The sequence below is a fragment of the Lissotriton vulgaris genome, chromosome 1_1 (assembly GCF_964263255.1).
Source record: "Lissotriton vulgaris chromosome 1_1, aLisVul1.2, whole genome shotgun sequence".
NCBI lineage: Eukaryota > Metazoa > Chordata > Amphibia > Caudata > Salamandridae > Lissotriton > Lissotriton vulgaris.
The window spans coordinates 1202328666-1202351503 of NC_141685.1; positions in this window are offsets into that span (position 1 = coordinate 1202328666).

Here is a 22838-nt window from a genome sequence, read left to right on the forward strand (position 1 = left end):
GTAATGTCTAAAGGCCGTTTGGTACCCTCTGGTCAGCTGCAGACACAAGTTCAAATTCATTCACATAACACTGTGGTACATCCTACAGAGTTAGTTCCGATTGATGATTTATTGATTACTAGACAGAAGGAGTCCTGTAAAAGAACAGCTGAGAGCGTAAAAGCTTCCGGATCGGTAATTGATATTTCCTCCTGTTGAATCCATATTGTGAGTGACGAGGCTTTTGTGACAGACGCTATAGTTTTTTTTTTTTTGTAAATATATTTTTATTGCAGGAATTAGTAATAGTTACATATTGGTCAGTAATAAGGCAGGCGGTGTTGATAACACCGACGATGAAATAACAGTGTTACACGGCCATTTAGCCCACAACCCGGGGGTCGGGCGGCAATTTATGTTGAAACGATGATTCGGGGCCAGCGGCCTTCTAAATATGACCAGGTATAAGTTAAGGTTTTACTTCTGCTTTTCCAAACAAAGAACACCCCCTCCCTACCCCTTCCAACTAATAAACACTCCCAGAGGTCCTATGTCCAATCAGAAAGTTCAATAATCAAACAGTACTATAGGAAGCTAATGATGCTCCCTTCGTCCTCTATCCCCCGCCCCCCTCCCACCCCCGCCATCGATGTCCTGGTCAATGTGCTAAGAGCGTGTGGTAGGAGACATTACGCATCCTAACTGGAATACCGTGCCATTGTTGCACTACGGGGATGCAGGCTGCTCATCCGCCTCACTGTCAGTGTCGCTGGGTGTGCTGTGATCACGCAGGGCCTGCACCAATGTCTCCCAAGCCTGTGCTGACTCCAGTGCCTTCTCATTCTGCTGCCGCCTCGCTAGCTGGTATCGCAGGGTGCTCTCTCCCTCAGCCCACTTAAGAAATTCATTGTGCCATTTTGTGCCCGTTGGACCAACTCGTGCCTTCCAGTGTCAAGTTATTTCCCGTTTCACCAGGAGTAACCCCATGTCGATAAATTTGCTGGTGACTTTGTTTTTGGGAGTGTGAGGAAACCAGTAAAGATCCCCACCGCAATGTCAAATTGTAGGGACCGCTCTGTTACCCTATTAAGGGTATCCCCTATCAACGTCCAATATGAGGACAGAGCGGAGCAGGACCACAGCATATGAATAAGGTCAGCCCCTATCATCCGGCACCTAGGACAGGCCGTCGTATCAGAGGCGAAGTCTCTGAATCTTCTCCGGGGTCAGATAGGCGTGGTGTAATATGTAAAAGTGGACCAACTGAAACCGAGCGTTTCGTGTGCTCTTCAAGGCCCGGCACATCAGCTGGGCCCACGTGGTCTCCGGGATGTCCTTCCCTATGTCCGTCTCCCACCAAGTCATAAGTGTGTCCAACGGAGGCAACCGCTCGTTGACCATCCTGGAGTACAAGCACGTTACCGCTTTGACCGATCGCTGCCATCATAACATATTGACACGCCGCTGACATCTGTGGTTCCTCAAAACCATTCTGCCAGTGCGTTTGGAGTGCCCTCGTGACTGCCGCATGGAGCAAAAAGTCGCCCCGGGGGATGTCGAAGCAGTCCAGAAGCGCCTGGAAAGACAGTAACACTCCATCTTCATAAAGGTCACCTATGATCTGTATGCCCGCGTCCTCCCAAGCCCGCAGTTGTGACCAATCGCCTCCATGCGGTAATGCAGTGAGCATCCCGAGAGGGATTTCCGTGGCGTACGGGTGGTTCATTCCCGACTTGCGTTGCGCCCGGTTCCAGCACGATCTAATAGTGCGTTCCTCCAATGTGAGGTCCCTCAGGGCCAGCCTTTGTTGCAGCGCAATATAGGATAGAACATGTCTGGGAATGCCCAGCCCCGCTCCTCCTCTGGTCCTTGAAACTCCCGCGCTATCTCCTGGGTGTAGGTCTGCAGTTGGGCGGCCAAGTAGTAAGCTTCAAAGTCGGGTACAGCTAGCCCTCCCTCCGCTTTAGGTCTCATTAGGGTCCTAAGCGCAACTCTGCGGCGGCCCGATCCCCAGAGGAATGCCACTAGCAGTGATCACAAATTCCGGAAGACTGCCGGTGGGATCCAGATCGGAAGCGTCTGGAAATAATATAGCAGTCGAGGAAGTGCCACCCTCTTCAGCAATGCTATACGTCCTGCCACCGATAGGGGCGTGGTGTCCCAGAAGGACATGCTACCCTTCAGTGCCCGGACGCATCGGGAAATGTTGCCCTCCAGGATGTCAGCAGGGCTGTGATACACGTAAACCCCCAGATATTTGAGGCAGCTAGGCACCCACCTGATCTCTCTAGGGGTTTTGGGTTGGGGCTCTCCCCTGCGAACCGGGAACAAACAAGTATATCGAAAAACCTTTATTTCGGTAAGAATATTACCATAAAAGACAGTCACGTTACACATATGTTAAAATGATTTGTACAATGAATATAAAACGCATAAAAATGCATAAAAACATTACTGAAAGAAACCTGCATGTAATACAACAGAACCATATTCAGCCTACAGTTTAGAGATATTTCCTTCTGGTGAACCAAAGGGCGCCCAGGTATTTGGCCATTGCAAATACAATTTGGTGGGACATATCAGTTTTTAAAACTCTGTAAGCCTGCATGCACTTGTAGAATCCCAAGTTCCTGCATAGGGGGAGAATCCAGTGCCTGCGAATCCCCTGGTAAGCAGGACAAAAGAAGAGAATGTGGAGCTCGCTTTCATCGGTAGTTCTGCAAGCAGGGCATGTACTGCTGGGATCATGGTTCCATTTGGCCGTAAAAGATTTAATTGGAAGAGAGCCATGCCTCCACTGAAGATATAATTTTCTCAGTATATTGGGATAAATTTTATCTAGAGTCAGTTCCATATTGTAGTTCGCTTTATGGGAGAAAAAGGACTCTGTCAAGGACCCAGGATCTAGATGGTTGAGAGTCTGTGAGAGTTTAAGTTCTCGATAGGACCTGGCTAGATCTTTTTTAGAGAGGGTTTGGCACTCGTTCTGGGGGTCGGACCACATGCCTGAAAAACCTGCAGCCACCAGTTCAAGCTTAATGTGGGAGAGCCATTTGATTTTTCCGGCACCTGGTGTGGCTAGGATCTCTCGTAAACCTTCTCTGTAGCTATCCAACTCAGGGGTTGACCATAGTCTACGCCAAAAAGCCAGTGGGCGTAGAGCTAGCTCCTCATTAAGTGGTCGTAAGCCAAGGTCCATCCTCAGCGGGACGAGAGGGGTGCTCGATGGTAACCCTACAAGGTTACGAATGAATCTGTTTTCCACCATCAGTAGTTTGGATGTATTTACGTGGCCCCAGAGTTCAGATCCATAGAGGGCGGCCCCCTTGGCCTGGGATTTGTAGATCTGTAGTGGGGGGCCAATCGGCCTGACCGAGGATTTATTATTTGCCATGAGCTTCATTACACCTCCCGAGTGCTGGGTCAGTTTCAGTGCCGCTTTTTCCAGGTGGGAGCTCCAGGTAAATTTATCATTCACAATGATTCCTAGGTATTCAAAGGTTTTTACCCTTTCTAGTTTGGTGTGTAAGATGCTGGGACGGAAATGAAATTTCTGTGGTGGGTTGAAGACCATGAATTTAGTCTTTGTTGCGTTAATTTCTAACCCATGGGTTCCACAGAAGTCCACAAAGCCATCAAGGGTACACTGAATACCTTTTGCCGACTTTGATAAAAGCAGTGTATCGTCGGCGAACATGATGGCTGGCACCCTCTCGGAGGCCAATTTCGGTGCATCGGAGTTGGTTACACCTGCTAAATGGGCAATTACCCCATTGACGTAGAGGCAAAACAGGGTTGGTGCGAGGACACAACCCTGCCTCACCCCCCTGCCAACGGGGAACTTCGCAGACAATTCTCCCATCCTGCCACATCTAACCTGGGCGTAGTTTTTAGAGTGGAGGCGTATTATCATTTTCAGGAGACCATCAGGGACCCCCAAATTGTCAAGGACCTCCCACAACTTGTTCCTTGGTACCAGGTCGAACGCTGCCCTTAGGTCCACAAATACCGTGTAGAGGCTGCCACCCTCCAGTAGTACTGTTTTCCAGTGTATCATGGACAGACGAAAGACCTGGTCCACTGTGGAGACCTTTTCCCTGAAACCTGCCTGGAAGGGACTCAAGATGTTATAGTCCCTGATCCACTCATGTAGGCGGTTTAGCAAAAGTTTCGAAAAGAGTTTCTGGGAAACATCAATTAGGCTTATGGGCCTATAGTTTGCAGGGAGCAGGGGCGAACCCTTTTTGAAAATTGGCACGATTTCAGCCCCTGGCCAGGTGGATGGAATTGGCAGGCCCTTCAGGATAGCATTAAATAGTACCCCTAGATAGGGGGCCCAAACACTGGGTTCATGTTTGTAGAGATCTCCTGGTAGCCTGTCTAGGCCCGGCGCCTTACCAGCAGACAGGGAGGAGATTGCCAGTGTGATTTCTTCTACAGTGAAGCCCTCGATCCCAGTTGTCCAGTTTGTAGCGACAGAGGACTCTCCACCATGTTTGCTACTTCCCTTGTCGCTGTTATGTGGGAGATATAGGTTTTTGAAATGTTCCTCCCAGACGGAAGGTGCAATACAAGCCTCGACAGCTGCAAGTGGTTCGGGCGAGCCATGCCTAACAATTTGCCAGAATGTCCGCGAATCTTGGCAGGCGAGGGCGGCTGTTATCTTTGACCAGTTCTCCTCGTCCCATTCTATTTTTGCGGTGTGGAGGGCGGATTTATAAGAAAGACGTTTCTCCCTGATTTCGGCTGGGGATTCTCGGGCTTTCAATGATTCGAGAAGGAGAGTTTTCGCTTGTCTGCAGGAGGAGTTGTACCAAGTCGCTCTTCTCTTTTTGGGCTTGCGAAGCCTGGCCACTGGGTTCAGTATATCTGCAAGGTTGATACATAGCTCTGAGTGGATGTTCCCGAGTGCAGCCAAGTGAACCTGAGGGTCCAGGCTACTCATGGTGTTAGTCTCTGATTCGCCCCCCAGTGAGTTCAGACAGCACTCTACTTCTTCCAGGGCAGGTGCGATTAGAGCATAGAGTCTTTCAATGTTGGATGGATTTTCCAGCAGTTTGGTCCATTTGATTTTGCGTCTGTTGCTAGTTAGCACTAGGTCGGACTGGGATGGTGCATTGGAATCTACCTTTTCTAGCTGACGATAGGGGGTCTCGAACTTTAGTGTGAGCAGATTGTGGTCACTATCATATCTAGGGATGATTCTAAAGTCTTTCACCCTCTTCCAGTCTCTGGTAGGTATCATTATATAATCAATCCTTGATTCGTGTCCCAGCCTGTTAAAGGTGTTTTTAGGGGGAATATCACCCTCCATCCGGCCATTGCATGCCCTAAGAGAGTGACTGAGTGTGAGGGACATTATCTGAATGGCAAGGGGGGAGCATGTCTTTGTGACTACATCTGCCAAGGAGGGAATATCCCATAGTTCATCCTCCTCGGCAGATATACCTTCCACATAGGCGGCGAGTGGTTCGAATTGATTGTTAAAGTCGCCACCTATTATTAGAGGGGAGGAAAAGTTGTGTGTATCGAGAAAGTATGCTAGGTCTTCCACTGTACTCGATATTGCAGCAACCCCAACTGGCCTTGAATAAAAGTTTATCACTACCAGTTTCCCTCCGCATGGCCAATCTAGGGAGACACATTGGAAGTCACAAGAGTTGGTTTCCATGGGTGTGGCCCTACATGCCAGGTGGGACCCCACCCAGGTTGAAAGGCCTCCTGAGGGGCGGCCTTTGCCCCCCCATTTTGCTTCAATACTAAAGGTCGCAAATCCCTGGGGGCTGGGTTGTTCTCTGGCCCAAGTTTCTTGTAAGAGGCAGATGTCATAGCTCTCTACTAAGTCTCTCCAGTCAGGGGTGTCTAGTTTGTTTGCTAGCCCAGCCACGTTCCAGGATAGAATAGAGAGTGTACCGTGAGTCTCTGTTGTACTTCTGATGTTTGATGTTCCCCGGTGCCCTAATGCTACTAATTTCCCACACTGATTGGGTGGGGCAGTATGAAATAAAGCACTGTTTGGTGTGTGGCTCTGTGGAATGGGGAGTTTAATATTCAACCCCTGGTTGAAGTCAGCAATTTCACCCATAGCAGAGCAATTGGTATATCTAACTGCCCCTAGACTAAGGTCACTTGACACTGTGTGTAGTAGTGTTGATGGGAGAGAGCCGATCGTAGGTGTGTCTAAAGTACTGGTTGACGGTGCATTGTCTGGAGAGTGGGTGTGATTGCTAGTTTGAATGGGTGGGGGAGGTGTAATGTTTGCTGGATGTGTAAGTCAGTCCACCTCCTCAAGACACCCATATCTATTGGAGGTCGGGATCCCATTCCAACCTCCAAGGGTATCTGCCCACCAGTTACTTTGTGCTCCCCAAGTGTGTTTCCTCGACTGCATCCTGCTCCAGTTCCCCCCCTGAGCTATTGGGGGACGTGGTGGGTAGAAAAAGGTGAGTGGTCTTGCTATTATTGTTGTAGATGAGCTATGGTTGGTCCATGAGTAAATGGCATGAGCAGTGTTAGAGTCCTCAAAGGTGAGTATCACACAATCTCCGGGGGAGGTCTTTTGTGTAGTCCCTACCCAAGGTACCCTCCGTACCATGAGGATTTTGCTCCTTAGATAGTTGGGGATTGGTTTGTTGGTTTCCAACCAGTGGATCACCTTGTTCTTGAGAGAGTCAAAGTTTTCGTGCTGATTATATACCAGTTCAGTTACCCCAGTTAGCACCACAACGTAGGGGCTAACCTCTGGGGGGAGATCTACAAATCCCCTTGATCGAATGAAACTGGTACTAGCTCTCTGCGATGTTATAGGATTAGTGCTCTGGCCATTGTGTCTTACATTAGGGTGCTCGGTCGGGGCAGATGTGCTTAGGGCAGGTGCGGCTGAGGTGGATGGTATTGCCCCACTAGGAGGATTGATGACACTGGCCTTGGTTCGGGGTTTGGGTGTTGGTTTGACCTTGGGTATAGTATTAGAAGTGTTAAGGGAAGAGCATGCGGCAGTTGGAAGTATGTTAGTCGAACCTGGTCTCTTAGCTTTGGGGGGAGGCCGCGAGATTACTGCTGCTTCGGTGGTAGAGTCCAAATTTACGGCTGGGGGAAGGTTTCTAGTTGTACATGTGGAATTAGAATTCTGCATAGTGACAGTTGCCAGGTTTATTATACTTTTTTCGATTTCTAGTAGCTGTGTCTCTAAGTGTGTGAATCTCTTTTCTATTGGGGTGAGTAGTTTTTTTAATGTTTCCCAGACAATAGTGAGAAATTCAACATCCTTCCCTTTGATGGAGCATAGGGGGATTCCTGCAGCATCGCTTTCTATGGTGAGATCGTTGTTTTCCTGTATAATTACTGTATGAAGGGAGGTGCCTTCTCTGCATGTTGCTAGAGTTGAGGATTGCAGTGTTGGCGATTTATCAAGGGGAGGTGCCTTGGTTGGTAGCTGTGCCTTCGCTACTTTTGCCTTTTTTCTAGAGTATGCCGAAGTAGGGTTGCGTTTCCTTTTATTATGTGTGTGCTTTTGTGCTTTGAATAGGCTACCATCCTTTTCTTGTAGGGCAGGGGAGGGTTCAAATGTTGAGGGAACACCCTCGGCACAGCCTTCCTTTTGATCTACATTCTCGCCCAGTTGGGTAAATGGGGGGGAGATTGATTTGTCTAAGTGGTTCCCCTGTGATAAGGGTAATCTTGCTACTTTTGTATCGTGAATATCAGCATTGGTAACAATCAGGGTGGGTGTAGGACCTAGCGGACGTTCTGGACTTTTTGCCCAGGCAAACAAGTCTTCGCCCAGTTCACCCTGAGGCCCGACACCTCACCGAAGGTAGTGAGCACTGAGTCAGCCCCGGCCAATGCCTCTCAAGCATCCTCCAGGAAAAGCAACAGGTCGTCAGCGTAGAGGGAAATGTACTGGCGCCCTCACAAGGTCCGTAGTCCTCTATAATGGGCTCCGATGCGAATCGATAGTGCTAGGGGTTCCACTGCGAGCGCAAATAGCAGCGGGGATAGTGAGCAGCCCTGTGTCGTGCCTCGTTCCACTTGGTACTGTTGGGAAATCAGCGGGCCTGATCTCACCCTAGCCATCGCCGAGGCATATAGCACCGTAGTCGAGCTCAAGAACCCCTCCCCTAGTCCAAAACAAGCAAGGACCCTACGGAGGTATTCCCACTCTAAGCTATCAAAGTCCTTCTCCAGGTTGATTGATAGGATCATGGGTTGGGGGGCCTCACCACGGTCCTCCTCCAGCAGGCGGAACAAACGACGTATGTTCATTGTGGTGTTACGCGTAGGGATGAAGCCCGCCTGGTCCTTATGCACTAGGGAGCACATGTGGCCCAGCAATCCTGAGGCCAGGATGCTACTTAAGATCTTATAATCGACCGTAAGCATCGAGAGCGGCCTGTACGACGCCGGGTCGTTGCCCTCCTTATCGGGTTTGAGCAAGGGGACCACTAGAGCCTCACGCATCGAACCCGGGAGGCACCCCAGACACTTCGCCTCTCTATAGACTATCAAAAGCCACGGGGCCAGGAGGTCAATAAAGGTGGAGTAAAACTCTACTTGAAGTCCGTCCAGGCCTGGGGTTTTGTTCCTTGCCATCTTTTTTATGGCGCTGCGGATCTCCCCCAGCTCCACGTCTCTCCCCAGTTCTTTCACCTGTTCATGCTCCAGAGCGGGGATAGGTAAATCCTGTAGAAAAAAATCAATGTGGGTAGTGTCCGGTGACATCCTACTTCGGTGTAGACTTTCATAGTAGCTCAGAAAGCAATTGATGATTTCGGGTTGGGTATAGACCTCTACGCCCTCCGCGTCCCGCATAGCCACCGTGGGAGAGGTTCACCTCGTGGGGTTGGCCAGCCAAGCCAGAAGCGCTCCCGATTTATCACCCTCAGCAAGCGACCTGGGCAGAAAAGCCTTGTAATCGAAACTACGCAGCCGTACAACTTCAACAGCTACAGCTTCCTTCGCCGCCACAGTCTGTTGTTGAAGTTCCGGGCGGCCGGGGCGGAGGAGCTCCAACTCACGGAGTTTCCGATCAGCCCTACTAAGATCTTCCAGTAGGACCCGTCGCATCCCCACCTTCTTTGTTATGCAATAGCCCCTGATTACCACTTTAAATGCATCCCATTCTGTGGCCCTTGCAGCAGTCGTTCCCTCGTTCTCCGACAAGTACGCGGTGATCCTGTCCTCCAGTTCCGTCCGGAACACCAGGTCTTCAAGCATCTTGGGGCGGAGCCTCCAAGTCGGAACACAGGGTGTTCCCAGTAGCCACCTAAAGTCAGCCAGTAGAGGGTTATGGTCGGATATATTCCTCGCCAGATACTCAGATCTCATTGCCGTTGAAACTAGTTCTGCCGATCCCAGAAACCCATCCAACTGCACATGCAGTTTGTGCATGCCGGAGAAGTGGGAATAGTCACGGGCGCAGGGCGCTTGGCTCTCCAGATATCCGTCAGTCCCCATTTAGTCTACCATTCCAGTCTCCCTTTAGCCATCCGGTGGGTTGGGGAGTCCAGAAGGGGAGGATGAGATCTGTCGAGATAAATGTCCACCACTGAGTTGAAGTCCCCCCGATCAAGAGAGGCCCCGATAGATAGTGGGCCAGAGAGCCCGACAGCGCTGCAAAGAAGGCCAGTTGGTCCACGTTAGGCGCATAGATGCTGCATATGTTCAGGTCCTTTCCCCCTTGTTTACCAGCTATGGCCACAAACCTCCCCTCCGGATCCACTGTGTGTTTAGTTACCTGCAGGGGAACACCGGCCCGCACCCAGATCAGCGCGCCCCGAGCATAAGCTGAGTATGTGGTGTTGTATAACTGCCCTCTCCACCTACGCTGCAACGCCAGCCCCTCTGTCTTTGTTAAGTGTGTCTCTTGTAATAGCGCAATCTGCACTCCTCTACGCACCAAGTAAGCGTGGAACTTATGTCGCCTGGACATGGAATGCAACCAGCGCACATTCCAGGTTATGCACTTTAGTGTGGAAAGATCAGCCATTGTCCCATGGTACCTCCTCAAGCCTCCTCCAGCAATGCTCAACTTCCGGTAAATACAGTGAATGCCCCGCACCGACGGCGTACCTCCCCCCCCACAATAACAAAACAACCCCCCAACACATCCCCTCTCCCTCCCTCCCCAGAACAGGTCCCAAATAGTGCCATCTAGTTCCCATCCAAACTGTGCCCACAAAAGAACCCAAAACTATCCTGACGGTAGCCACCGCAGGTATGCCTTAAGGGCAAAAAGGGGGGTCGGGCGTTGATAGGGGGTCTCCGCACCTCAAAGCTACCAAAGTGCGATCGAGCCCTAAGTTATGAGGGCTAAATGAAGGGCTTGTCACCAACTCACCCCACGGTCAGTCACCCAGCAGTTCCCACATAGTCTCAACCCCCCCATCGCCCCCCCATTGAAACCAGCTCACCCGGGATCACCCTTGGCCATCAAGCAGGTCCTCCGCTGTCTCTGGAGTTATCACCGGGAGGTTCACACTGTCAGCCTCTGAGTCCTCCGTGTCCGTGTGACCCCCACCTCTGCCCGGCTCCGAATCTTCAGTTATAGGTCCACCCTGGGAGCTTGACAAACTGGACACCATCTCCAGCACCCCTCGCCGTTCCGCCGCAGTCTCCACTTTCGAGGGTTGGCCAGGTCTGCCTCGGCGATTCCGGATCCTCTTAGACCTCCGTTGTAGGCCTACCTCTGAGGTAGTCGAGAGGGAGGACCCAGGGCCATCCTTGCCAGCTATGTATAGTTCAAGCCAATTGCATGCGTCGTCCGGGGTATCAAAGAATTTGGTGGTGCCATCCAGGATGATGCGGAGCCTCGCTGGAAAAAGCAAGGAATATTGGATGCCCCGCTCCTCAGTTCTCGCTTGATCGCCAAAAAGGAGGCTCGTATCCGCTGGGTCTCATAAGTGTAATCCGTAATAATGTTCACCCGGCTATTTGCCACCTGGTATGGACCATTTTGTATGGCGGCATTGAGGAGTAGATCCCTGTCGCAGAAATGCAGGAGCTGCGCCACCACCGGGCGTGGGGGTAGGCCCTGCTGCGGCGGCCGAGCCGGCACCCGGTGCGCCTGCTCTAGGGTGTAAAAGGAGGAAAGCCCCTCAGGTGCCACCACAGTTCTAAGTCAATCCTCCAAGTAGGCCACCATGTCCCCACCTTCGATTTTCTCCGGCAGGCCCACCACACGAATGTTATTTCTTCTATTGCGCCCTTCCGCATCCTCCTCTCCAGAGCATCTATGCGGGTCAGAGCGTCCTTCATGGCGGCAGCCAAAGTTTTTAGCGCCGATCCCAAGATTCCCACCGAACTCTCCACTTCTTTGACCCTGTCCGAGAGCTTACGGTGGTTCGCTCTAAGCAAGACCAGACTCGTCGCGACCTGGGCAATGTCTTGCTGAAGGGCCGACCGCGTATCCGTGATCGCCGCCAGGATCTGATCGAGTTGGAGCTGGATGTGTGGACTCCCCGACCTCTCCGGGTCTAACCAATCTTCTTTATCAGGCGCCTCCACGTCTGATGCGGCCTGGGAGCCACCCTTAGTGCTCTTCGGTTTCACCATGATGGCCGTGGTCTCCAGCGGTGGGCCCGAAGGCCGTCCAGTCAAGAGGAGGGTCAATCAATCTGTCCTTGATGAACTGTCTCCCCCACTAGGCCGCAGTGGCAATGGGCCGGGCGAAGGTCGACAGCACGTCCCCTGGAAGCAAAAGGGCCGGAGGGGGGGGAGAATGGTCACTGTCAGGCAGTAGTGCGCAGCCGGGGTCTTTTTCCTCCACAAGATGCGGTCACCTGCAACATCAATTGCAGACCTTTCGGACCACCAATTTCGGCCTATGTAGATTTTGTGTCTAGGCCGATCTCCGCCAGCCACTCTCGCTGTCCTCCGGTATCCGGCCAGGGCTCAGAACTCTGCCAGGTTGGTTCGAATAGGCCCACTCGATACCGATTCCCAGGACCAAGATGGTGGCGATCGGCGTCGTCCTGAGGAAGGCGAGGTGTCGGGCCGCTCCCTCTTCCCTCCGTGACTGTACGTCATGTTCAGGGCTCGACTGAGGGATGGAGAAAGTGTCGCCGGAGTCGCCCTGGGTCCACAGGCTACTTCAGGACCACGGAGATGGAGCGGGCGCCATCTTGAGCTCCGCGCCACTCGCCTCGTAGACTCTCGTTCACCTCGATCGGGCCTCACTGCAGGTCCCCAAAGTCGCCCCCCGGTTCAGCACCCACATCACTCAACGATCTGGGGGTCGGGGTGCCTGTATCGCCCGGGGATCAGCATTAATGGCGGCTCGATCGCGGAGCTGAGCGCTCAAACGACCTCCACCATCGGCGCCCAAGCCACGCCCGACACAGACGCTATAGTTGACGAGTTAAACTATAAGAGGGGTTTGGGTAGAATAAATCCGGTTTCGGACAAATTAGTTTTCAAGTCCAAATGAACAATTGGAGAAAATGGGTAAAGCACAACCTTTTAATTTGGACCAGTATAATTCTAGAGAATAGCTTTACTATTAATAAATCATTATTGGTTCCAGGTGCGGTTAGAAGGCACAATGTTCCCAATGTAAATGAGCAATGTAAATCCACTAATATAGTTGATTTATCTTTATTAACTAAATTTGAAAGGAACTTTCAGGCCAGATCGGATGATTTGGAAAATAATGTCACCAGTCCTGAGCGTGGTATATGGGATTGCCTATTACGTACCATGGATTCAATCACTTATGCTCTTAACTTCCATTCAGATAAGCTAGATATTCAGGTGGACATTTTAAACACACTAGCAACACATGTAGTAGGAATCGATGCAAAGCTTCTGCAATTAACCAAATTGATCTCTTAGGTACAAGCAGACAAAGAGAGTCAGCTAATAACCTGTACTTGTGCACAACTGATAGATAAAATCACTGATTTACCTTTAATTGTCAGCTCAATGGTGCACAAAGTAAAACTGTTGTCAGGCAGAAAAGTCCAAGGCTGTGAAGAACCAAGTAATCTATTGTCAGGCGGTAAAGAACAAGGCTGTGAAGACGCATGTAAATTATTGGGTAAAAAAAATGCCTTAATCAGACCGGTTATAGTTGGGTCGTTGAATAAAGATAGTTCTACTTTAAGCGGAAATGAAGTTGATAGTAGAAATAAAATAATTTTGGATAGGAATGACCAGCTTGTAAATGAGGCTAATAACTTGCAATTTCTGAATATTCCCAGGCTGCGACTTCTAGTATAAAAAACAAGGACCATTTGATAGTTGATGAAAATATTAGTGTTTACTCTGAGCCCACTCAAACCCCGAGTGTGATAAAAAAATCTGAGGCGAAAAAAACCTGCCCCATAGTAAGCAAGGTAATACGAGTTATTCCAGATCCTGTGATTTTGTCAAAACGGGCAGGAAAAAGGTTAAGGAAGACCCATAATAAAACATCACAGGAAAAAAGACTCCTTAGTGAGATAGTAAGTAATAATCTTAAAACATCTACTAATCTTGAATGAAAGGCCCTCTTTCCTTTTTTTGGATCAATGAAAGATTATATAGCTGACTCAAAGGATAAACAAATCAGTCAAGATATTAGCAGTGTGATGAAGGAGGAGCCTAAATCAAATGCAGGGCGAAAAGTTCAGTCTCAAATAAACTTGGAGGCTGCAGGGCCAGTTCAGTCTAGATATGATTCAGTTATCCATTATGGAAATCAAAATATCTCTATTCAGAAAAGTGTTAACTCCATTCAATTAATTGTAGGGCCTAAAGTTCAGCCTCAAATAAACTTAGGGGCTGCAGGGTCCACCGTGTCTAGAGATGAATTGATGGTCCAACATGAAAACCAAAATATATCCAAACAGAAAGGTGTAAATCCTATTCACCTTCAAAGTAATAGGAAAGAACAGGCTGATTGACCCTGTATTCAGGACAAAAAGCTGTTGGAACATACTGAATTAAATAATTTGACGATTTCGGTATTGGCGTCTAGTACTGCGGAGATGGTATCAGTTGATTCGAGTTTCAAGAATGATATAGATGGGTCCGATTTGTTGTCTGACAAGAGAAAAGTAGTTTTTTGTCCCCAATATTGCACAAGAGGCACTTATGACATTTTGAATCGTGGAAATATTTTTAAATTATTAAATGCAATTCCAGATCTCAAGGATGTAGTATCAGAAGATCTGGATTTTGTGGAGTTTAAGAAAGATAGTGGTAACATCTACAGGGAGATAACGATTACAACTTAGCTAAGCGATGATATTGTTAGTAAAATATTTGCTAATGCTGACAAATTTGAAAACTGGGGTAGTAAGGTATGGAGATTTCAAGATTCGCAATATCCAACTCTGTTAATCCCAATCAAGTCATCATGCAGTCCGGTTGTAAAGAAGGACGACTTAAAAATAATTTAAGGAGCTCACGTCAGAGTTTTGAAAGGTGCCTCCAGCCCATCAACAGAGCTAACTGTGGCAGCTCCTGATTTTAATGGAGCATGACAACCAGGTTCATGAATCTGTGAGGAGTTAAACGTAGTCTCCGATCCTGTTGAGGATTGTCGTTGGCTCCCGTCAATATTGACAAGTGCAGATTCAGTTAAGGTAGATTGATGCCGGCCCTCTTTAGACAAAGACCCAAACTCTTTTAAACTCTGTTCTTGGAATACGAACGGTTTCAAATCAATTATTTAGGATGTGAAAGTTGTAGGTTTTTAAAAAACCTTTGATATGCTAATTTTGCAAGAAACATGGAATATCCGAGCCGCTGATTGGCTATTTTGAATATTTGAATGTGGCATCACTTGAGGCCTTTTTTTGGCAGGCCAAGTGGTGGTCTCTCTATATATGTTTCTTTAAATTTTGATGTTGAACATTTCGAGATTGTTTTTCAGGTAAAATGGATACAGTACTTCACATTAATTGCTAGACAATCACTTATTTTATTAAATGTTTATTTAAGTTTGAGAAAAAAAATGTCAGATCCTTGCACCTTACTCATTTGTGGGAAATGGTGAAAGTGCTATATTATGATCATATGGATTCAATGATTATCATTTCCGGGGATTTTAATACTCATCTTGTTTCGTATGAAAAGCGGGCAAAACATTCAGAACTCCTGTCCCAATGGATTAATTGTGAGTTTATAAAATATAATCTAATGATTATGCATAATGTAGATCACATACCGACTTTTAATAAAACTGGTAGCACCTCTATAATTGATTATACAATACTTTCAGAGAAACTTTTTGATTTAGTCCAAAGTTTCAAGGTAGTCCCAAGGATTGAGAGTGATTACAACCCCCAACTTATCTCTTTTAACTTTCCTTTTGATTACTTGCCTGAATTCAGGATTTTTAGAATTAATTCTACCCCTTTTAATCTTAAAAGGCTGATATGGAACAATAAAACTGAGAAAGATATCTTGGAATTTCTTTCTCGTTTAATTTTGGATGCTCAAGTAGCTAACATAGAAGGGAAGTCCATGGTTGCTCTCTGGCCCTGCCTATGTGATGCTCTTTTTGATAAATTCTCTAATCAGAAACTCACTGGGGGTATTACCTTAAATCCCAAGAACCCAGGGTGGTTTTCTCATCACTTACTATATCTTAAAAGAAGTCTTAACAGAATAATAAGATCATTGTATAGGAAAGCAAAAGGGACATCTTATTTTTTGATGTCCCTTAAAATTAGAGATTTGAAAAAGGGCTATAGGAACGAAATTTGGAGGGCCAAACAAGCATACTATGAAGATACATGCTGAAAATTACATTATGCATGTAAGTCTAAAGACTCTCGGCTATTCTGGTGTATTATTAATAACCTTGAAAATTGCAATTTTAGAAGTAATAGTGCCAATATTGATGAATCAAGTTGGGTAAACTTTTTTAATAATTTGAAAACAGTTCTTCAATGCCCACAGAACGATGATGATAAATGCAGTCAACATCATTGTCATATCGAGGCAGTAGATGGGGGACCTCACTCTAGTGGTTGTGATTCCCTATGTTCCCCTGACATGGAACCATAGTCGGTTGATATAATAAAAAAGTACTGAACAAGATTAGATCTAACGGAGCGCCTGGCCCTAATGGAATTCCAAATGCCATTTTTAAAGTTAAGATAAAGAATTGGCCAGAGTTATTAACGCTCCTGTTTAATGATGTGCTTAAATCCGGTTGTATCCAAGAATCATGTCAGGGAAGCATTATTCAGCCAATTTATAAAAGTGGCCCCCAGGATAATCCTGCAAATTATCGCTTAATAACACTTACCGATGTTGATGCGAAAATATTTGCAAGTTGTTTGCTAGATGAACTGGAAACGTTGGTTATAAGAGAAGAACTGATACCAAATTTACAAACTGGTTTTAGAAAGGGAGAATCGACTCTCACTAACTTGATTTTTTGACATTATTAGGCGAAAGAGCCAAACATAGGAAACAAAAATTGTACATCTGTTTCATAGATTTAAAAGCTGCTTTTGATTCTGTCCCAGAAATATTCTTTGGTTGAAGTTAAGTAATTGGGGTATATCTGAAACACTTTTAAAAATGAATACATTATTATACTCCAACACTTGGGTACAGATCAAAATAGGTGATGGTAGATATACGACCCGTCGCCTTGAAACTAATGTCTGCTTGAAACAAGGATGTGTTTTGGCTCCCTGCCTTTTTAACCTTTTTATGTCTGACCTCCCAGCCCATTTTAATGATGTTAATTCACACTCCCCTTCAGTGTTGGGTAAAGAGATCAAATATTTAAAATATGCAGTCAACACTATCTTACTAAGCCAAACTGTTATAGGGTTAAAAAGATTAATAAATTCCTTTAACATATATGTCACAAAAAATGGTTTAACAACACAAAAAAACCAAAAAAAAATTCTGTTGGAAAGGTCAAACTGGGAGTAAAGGAATGAAATATTAACGGTTTGTCTGTAGAATGTGTAAAATCATACAAATATCTGGGAATCACATTTGACGATGGTTTGTCATTTGGGCAGCATTTTAATAACCTTGAGGCGATGGTTTGTCATTTAGGCATCATTTTAATAACCTAGAGGCTAAAGGTACTTCACTTGCCTTTGCCTTTAGAAAACTGAGGGATAAGTTATCATGCCCTAATTACGATCACTTGCTGAAGGTCATGAGAACAAAGATAATTCTCTCCTTGGACTACGGTTCTATAATCTTTTGAGGCAAGGATGCGAAACTGCTTGATGACATAGAAATAAGAACGTATAAACAGTTTTCAAGATTCCCAGATATATCGCCCGTGCCAATTTAAGACTGGAATTTGGTCTAAGGAAACAGTTATTGGTTCGACAATCAACCTATCTAAAAACTTTATTGGCTCTATCTCGAGCTGAAGTGGGTACGTTAGCAAATGTGTGCTGGCTTGAGATTTCAAAGGGTGAATATTCGAGTACTTGGCAGGATTATCTATCTGAGTGTTTATGCAATTTTGAATGCCCAAACTTAGTTGATGAAGTGAGGAATAAAACCGTTTATAAAAAATCAATTAACCAAACCGTTGCTTTGTTGTCTGAAATAATGGATAAAGATGAACTGAGGAAAAATATTCACTTCTGGTCTATAGCTAACTATTTTGAAAAATTGGTTGCCCTACCTTATTTGCTTTTTCATTTAAAACCTCTGATTAAAAATAAATGTATGCTATTAAGGTTTGGGATAGTTCCAACTAAAGACAGAATCCCCAAATGGGAGAAAAAATTGTCTTTGAATATTTGTAGGCTTTGTGGGCTGTGTGATGAAACCTTACAGCACATTGTAACTTTATGTCCAACAATGTTACAGGAGCAGAAGACTGTTTTGAAGCCTATTTTTTAATGAGTTGGGAGTTAGAATGTGTAGGACTGCAATTATATTTTGTTTAAGAGGTGTCAATATTCGCATTAAACACCAATTTGTTAAGTTTATCTTTATAGTTGAAAATAAATTACGTAGAGTAGACATCTTAAGTAAATGATAAATCCGTTATGGTAATGACATAATGATTTCTACTGTTTTTAGGGAGTTTGAGGACTATTTTATTGTATTTTTAATTCATTCTTAATCTGTGTAATTGTTGCTGCCCGCACAAGTTTTTTTAACTTATGTAGTTTACCTGTTATAATGTTGTCTTTTAAAGGTAATTCCATAATTGTGGTTGACAATTTATGTATAATCAAATTCTGTTATCTTAGAGGTTAGCACATGTGCACTTTATTTCCGGTAGGAGCATTGTATATTATACATTAATTTTAACTAAATTAGTCATCTGTAACTTTTTGCTGCTAGCATAAGGCACTTTAGCTTTGGTGCTGAAAATCCGGTGCACTTTTTCTTCCGCTGCCATTTGGTATTAACAAATCGTAAAAATTGGCATTAATTGCACTTTTGCTTTTGCTGCTAATTGTTATTGAAAAATTGTTAATATGTGCTGCTAGCATAAGGCACTTTAGTTTTGGTACTGTAAGCACAATGCACTTTATCTGGTTGGTGCAAATTATTATTGACAAATTGGAAAAAACGGTTAATATTCGCTGCTAGTATAATGCACTAGTCTTGGTGCTGTATGCAAAATGCACCTTATCTATTGTTGATCAATTCATGCTAGGCTTAGGCTGAGGATAGTACTTCGATTATAAAAACTGATTGTATCTGTATATGTTCACTCAGATTTTGTTTCAGATATGCACTTTCTTTTGTAATGATTTTAATTAATCGACAAATAATATACTTACTAGTAGGGTTGACCCTGGGATCTGAGATGGACTCTGGCCTAGTCAGAGTGCCAACTCAAGCTGATTTAATCTGTGATGGAGGCATGGCTATGACCTCCTCTGTGAGTCCCAGTAACCTGGGCAAGTACAGCAAAACTCCTTTAATTAATGAGGAAAAGGGTCAGGCCTACAGGGACACAGGGGCAAGTGTCACAATGGTGATACGCAACTTTGTGGACTCTGGACAAGTCATACTTGGTGAGACTTACCAAGTGACCAATGCTAGCAACGTCAGTACGACTCATAGTATGGTAGTTGTTAATTTCTCCTGGGGAGGGGTAACTGGCCTTAAGAAGGTTGTGATCAGTGCAGAACTCCCTGTTGAATGCCTGCTTGGCAATGACCTAGAGACTTCAGCCTAGTCTGAAGTGGAGTTTAGGACACATGCAGAAATGTTAGGAATCTCAGCACATGTCCTTGCAGTGACTAGGTCACAGGTCAAAACGTCTCACACTGGACAGGCACTGGATTCTGGAATAATGGACCCGTTGCCTACCAAGAAAAGGAGCAGTAGGGTTAAGGCAGTGCCTTCCCCCCTGACTCAGAGTGAGGATCAGTCTTCTGAGGAAACTGATTGTGAGCCTAAAGAATGAACCGCCCCAGAAGAGTTTGAGCCTGATCATGTTGAGTTCTTAGGGACAGGGGGCCCTTCCAGGGCAGATCTGAGTCAGGCGCAGTTGTACTGCCCTTCTCTTGAACCCCTCAGACAGCAAGCTGCTGCTGAGGCTGCTGGAAATGCTTTGGCACCCATAAAGTCTATTGGGATGATCGACTCCTGTATTCAGAGAGTAGAGACCCAAGCCAGGTGCTTCCAGGAGGTTGGTCCTACCTTTGGCATTCAGGGGCTTCCTATTGACACTGGCCCATGATAGTCCCTTAGCAGGACCCCTTGGCCAGAACAAGACTTGGGACAGAATTGTCCCTCACTTTCACTGGCCCCACATGTCTGCAGACACAAAGGAGTTTTGTTTCTCCTGTATAACCTGCCAAGCCAGTGGCAAAGCAGGTGACACTACAAAGGACCCCCCTATACCTCTACCTTTGGTGGGGGTTCCCTTTGAACGGGTACGGATTGACATTGTTGGGTCAATGGATCCAAAACGGCATCTGGGCACAGGTTTATCTTGGTGGTAGTGGATCATACCACCAGGAACCCCGAAGTTATTCCTCTTAGGACCACTACAGCACCTGTTGTGGCTAGAGCCCTCTTTGGAGGTTTCTCAAGAGTGGGTTTCCCTAAGGAGGTAGTAGCAGACCGAAGTGCAAACTTTATGTCTAGCTACTTAACTGCAATGTGGAAGGAGTGTGGAGTGAACTACAAGTTCAACACACCCTATCATCCACAGTGCAATGTTCTAGTTCAAAGATTTAACAAAGACCTTAAAGGGTATGATTAAGGGTCTCCCAGAAAAGCTCAGGTGGAGATGGTATATCCTGCTACCCTGCCCTTTGTTGACATACAGGGAGGTTCCACAGAAGGGGGTTGGCTACAGCCCATTTGAACTTCTGTTTGGGCACCCTGTCAGAGGCCCACTTTGTCTGGTGTAGAAGGGATGGGAGTTACCACCAAACCCCCTAAACAGGATATTGTGGACTATGTACTTGGTCTCCGGACCAGGATGGCTGAGTACATGAAAAAGGCAATTAAAAACCTTGAGGCTAGCCAGGAATTACAGAAAGCCTGGCAAGCCCAAAAGGCTGTACTGACTGTTTACCAGCCAGGACAGAAAGTGTGGGTATTGGAGCCTGTGGCTGCAGCAGCTCTCCAAGATAAGTGGAGTGACCCCACACTATTGTTGAACAGAAGGGAGAGGTTACCTATTTGGTAGATCTTGGACCTCCCAGGAGCCCCCATAGGGTGCTTCATGTGAACAGACTAAAACCATATGTTGACAGGGCTGACATGGGTTTGCTCATGGCTACTGATAAAGGACAGGAGGAAGAGAGTGACCCTCTCCCAGACCTGCTCTCTCAGAACCCTGATGATGGATCAGTCGATGGAGTAGCCTTGGCAGGCAGCCTCACTGATCAGCAGCAAACTAATTGCAGACAAGTTCTACAACGGTACAGACATATGTTTTAACTGACTCCAAGTCAGACTACCTGGTGCACACATGAAGTAGACACTGGGGACAGTCTGCCTAGATTTACAGGCAACCTGATCATGTCAGGGACTGTATCAGGACAGAAGTCCAGAAAATGTTGGAATTGGGAGTGATGCCCATCCAATACCAAGAGCAGATAAACTCAAAGAAATGTTGGCTTCTGCCAAATATCTGAGCACATTTGATCTAACAACTGGCTAATAGCAAATCAGGCTAGCTGAGGATGCCAAGCAAAAACAGCATTTTCAACCCCTAGTGGACATTATCCCTTTGGTCTGAAAAATGCACCTGCCACATTTCAAAGGTTGGTGAATAAATCTAACAGTCCCGGAAGCCTATAGTGCAGCATATCTAGATGATGTTCCTGCCTTTAGCTCCACCTGGCAAAGATCACATGATCCACATGAAAAATATTTTGGAGGCCCTGCAGAAAGCAGGCCTAACTATCAAAGCTACTAAGTGCCAGATAGGGCAGAGTCGGGCTGCGTACCTGGGCCACCTTGTAGGTGGAGCCCAAGTTCAACCCTTGCAGAGCAAAATCCAGACCATAATGGACTGGGTTGCTCCAATCACCCAGACTCAGGTCAGAGCTTTCTTGGGCCTGACTGGGTACTATAGGAGATTTGTCAAGGGGTATGGTTCTGTAATGACACCCCTGAATGACTTAACTTCTAAGAGAAGGCCTAAGAAAGTTCAGTGGACTGTCAGCTGTCAAAAGGCATTTGATGACCTTAAGCAGGCCATGTGCACTGCACAAATTCGGCAAAGTCCTAACTACTCTCTCTTTAAATTGATACCATGTACTTTAGGTACATACAAGGGTAACCCAGTAACCAATCTGGTGAGTCCCTGCATAGGTACCCCAGAGGCCTACCAGGGGCTGAAGCATGTATTATGCCACCCCTGGGAAGCCTTCCAAAATGACACCACAGGTCTGCACTTGCAGCCTGGGTAAGGTGGTGTAAGCACCCCTTACTGAGATATAGTATACCTATATCTACATATATATATATATAGACACATAGTCACTCCTATGGCAGGCCTCGACAATCCTGAAGGCAGAGTCCTTGGCTTTGTGTGAGACGGTGCCCTAGCATGAGCTGAGCCCCTCTGCAGCTTTCGGAAATATCTCCTTCTAGCTGTTCTATGATATAGCCATACCATATACTGTTCTATGATATAGCCATACTATATACTCTTAAGTGCATAATAATCCTCACAGTTAATGCTAACTTTGGTTTGGCTTTGTAATGCGCTAGAATCGACTCCCGAATGAGTATCTCTGTGCAGTAGACCACTGGGGAACCCGTCCTGGCTTTCCCTGTGAGATGGTCCCTACTGGTGAAACCAGGCATCCCCGGCGCTTGTGGGGGGCCGTTGTGGAGATGAGGCAAGCTAATGCCCAGAGTTGCCGAGTGTGATCCCTGGTTAGAGTAGGCACCGAGATGAGAATTATCGAGTCTGCTGACCCTGGTCCACAACCCTGCCGCGTCGGGAATTGAACCCTGGTCCCGGGCCGTCCTCTGCTCTCGGGTCTGCCGCCTCTAACCAGTGAGCCACACCACTCCACTTTATCACAACATGTCATGTTTGGTGTCAAACACTTTGGAATACTACCCCCCGCCAGCCGCCAGTTAGCATTCCACCCTTCTAGAGGGAGAAGACATGTTCACACTGGTATACCCGGTTAAAGTTAAACTGTGGCAGCATCATCCATTTTGTGATGCTGGGGCTCTGACTTGAGTCTGACCTCCTGCTGCTGGATGAAACTCTGGCAGGGGAGGCCTGAACAATAGTTTTCCTGCCCAGGGAGGTTTTAGCACCTCCTCAGACAGGCTTTAGCGTATTGGGGCAGGGTGGGTTGCATTCAGTGAATGCTTTTCAGGCTCCGCCTAGGGCACACTAGGTGCTCCATGCATCTTCCAGTTAAAACTGGTTGCTGGGGCACTCATCCCCAGCTCTGGAATGAAACTGGACAAAGGGGAAGGGGTGTAACCAC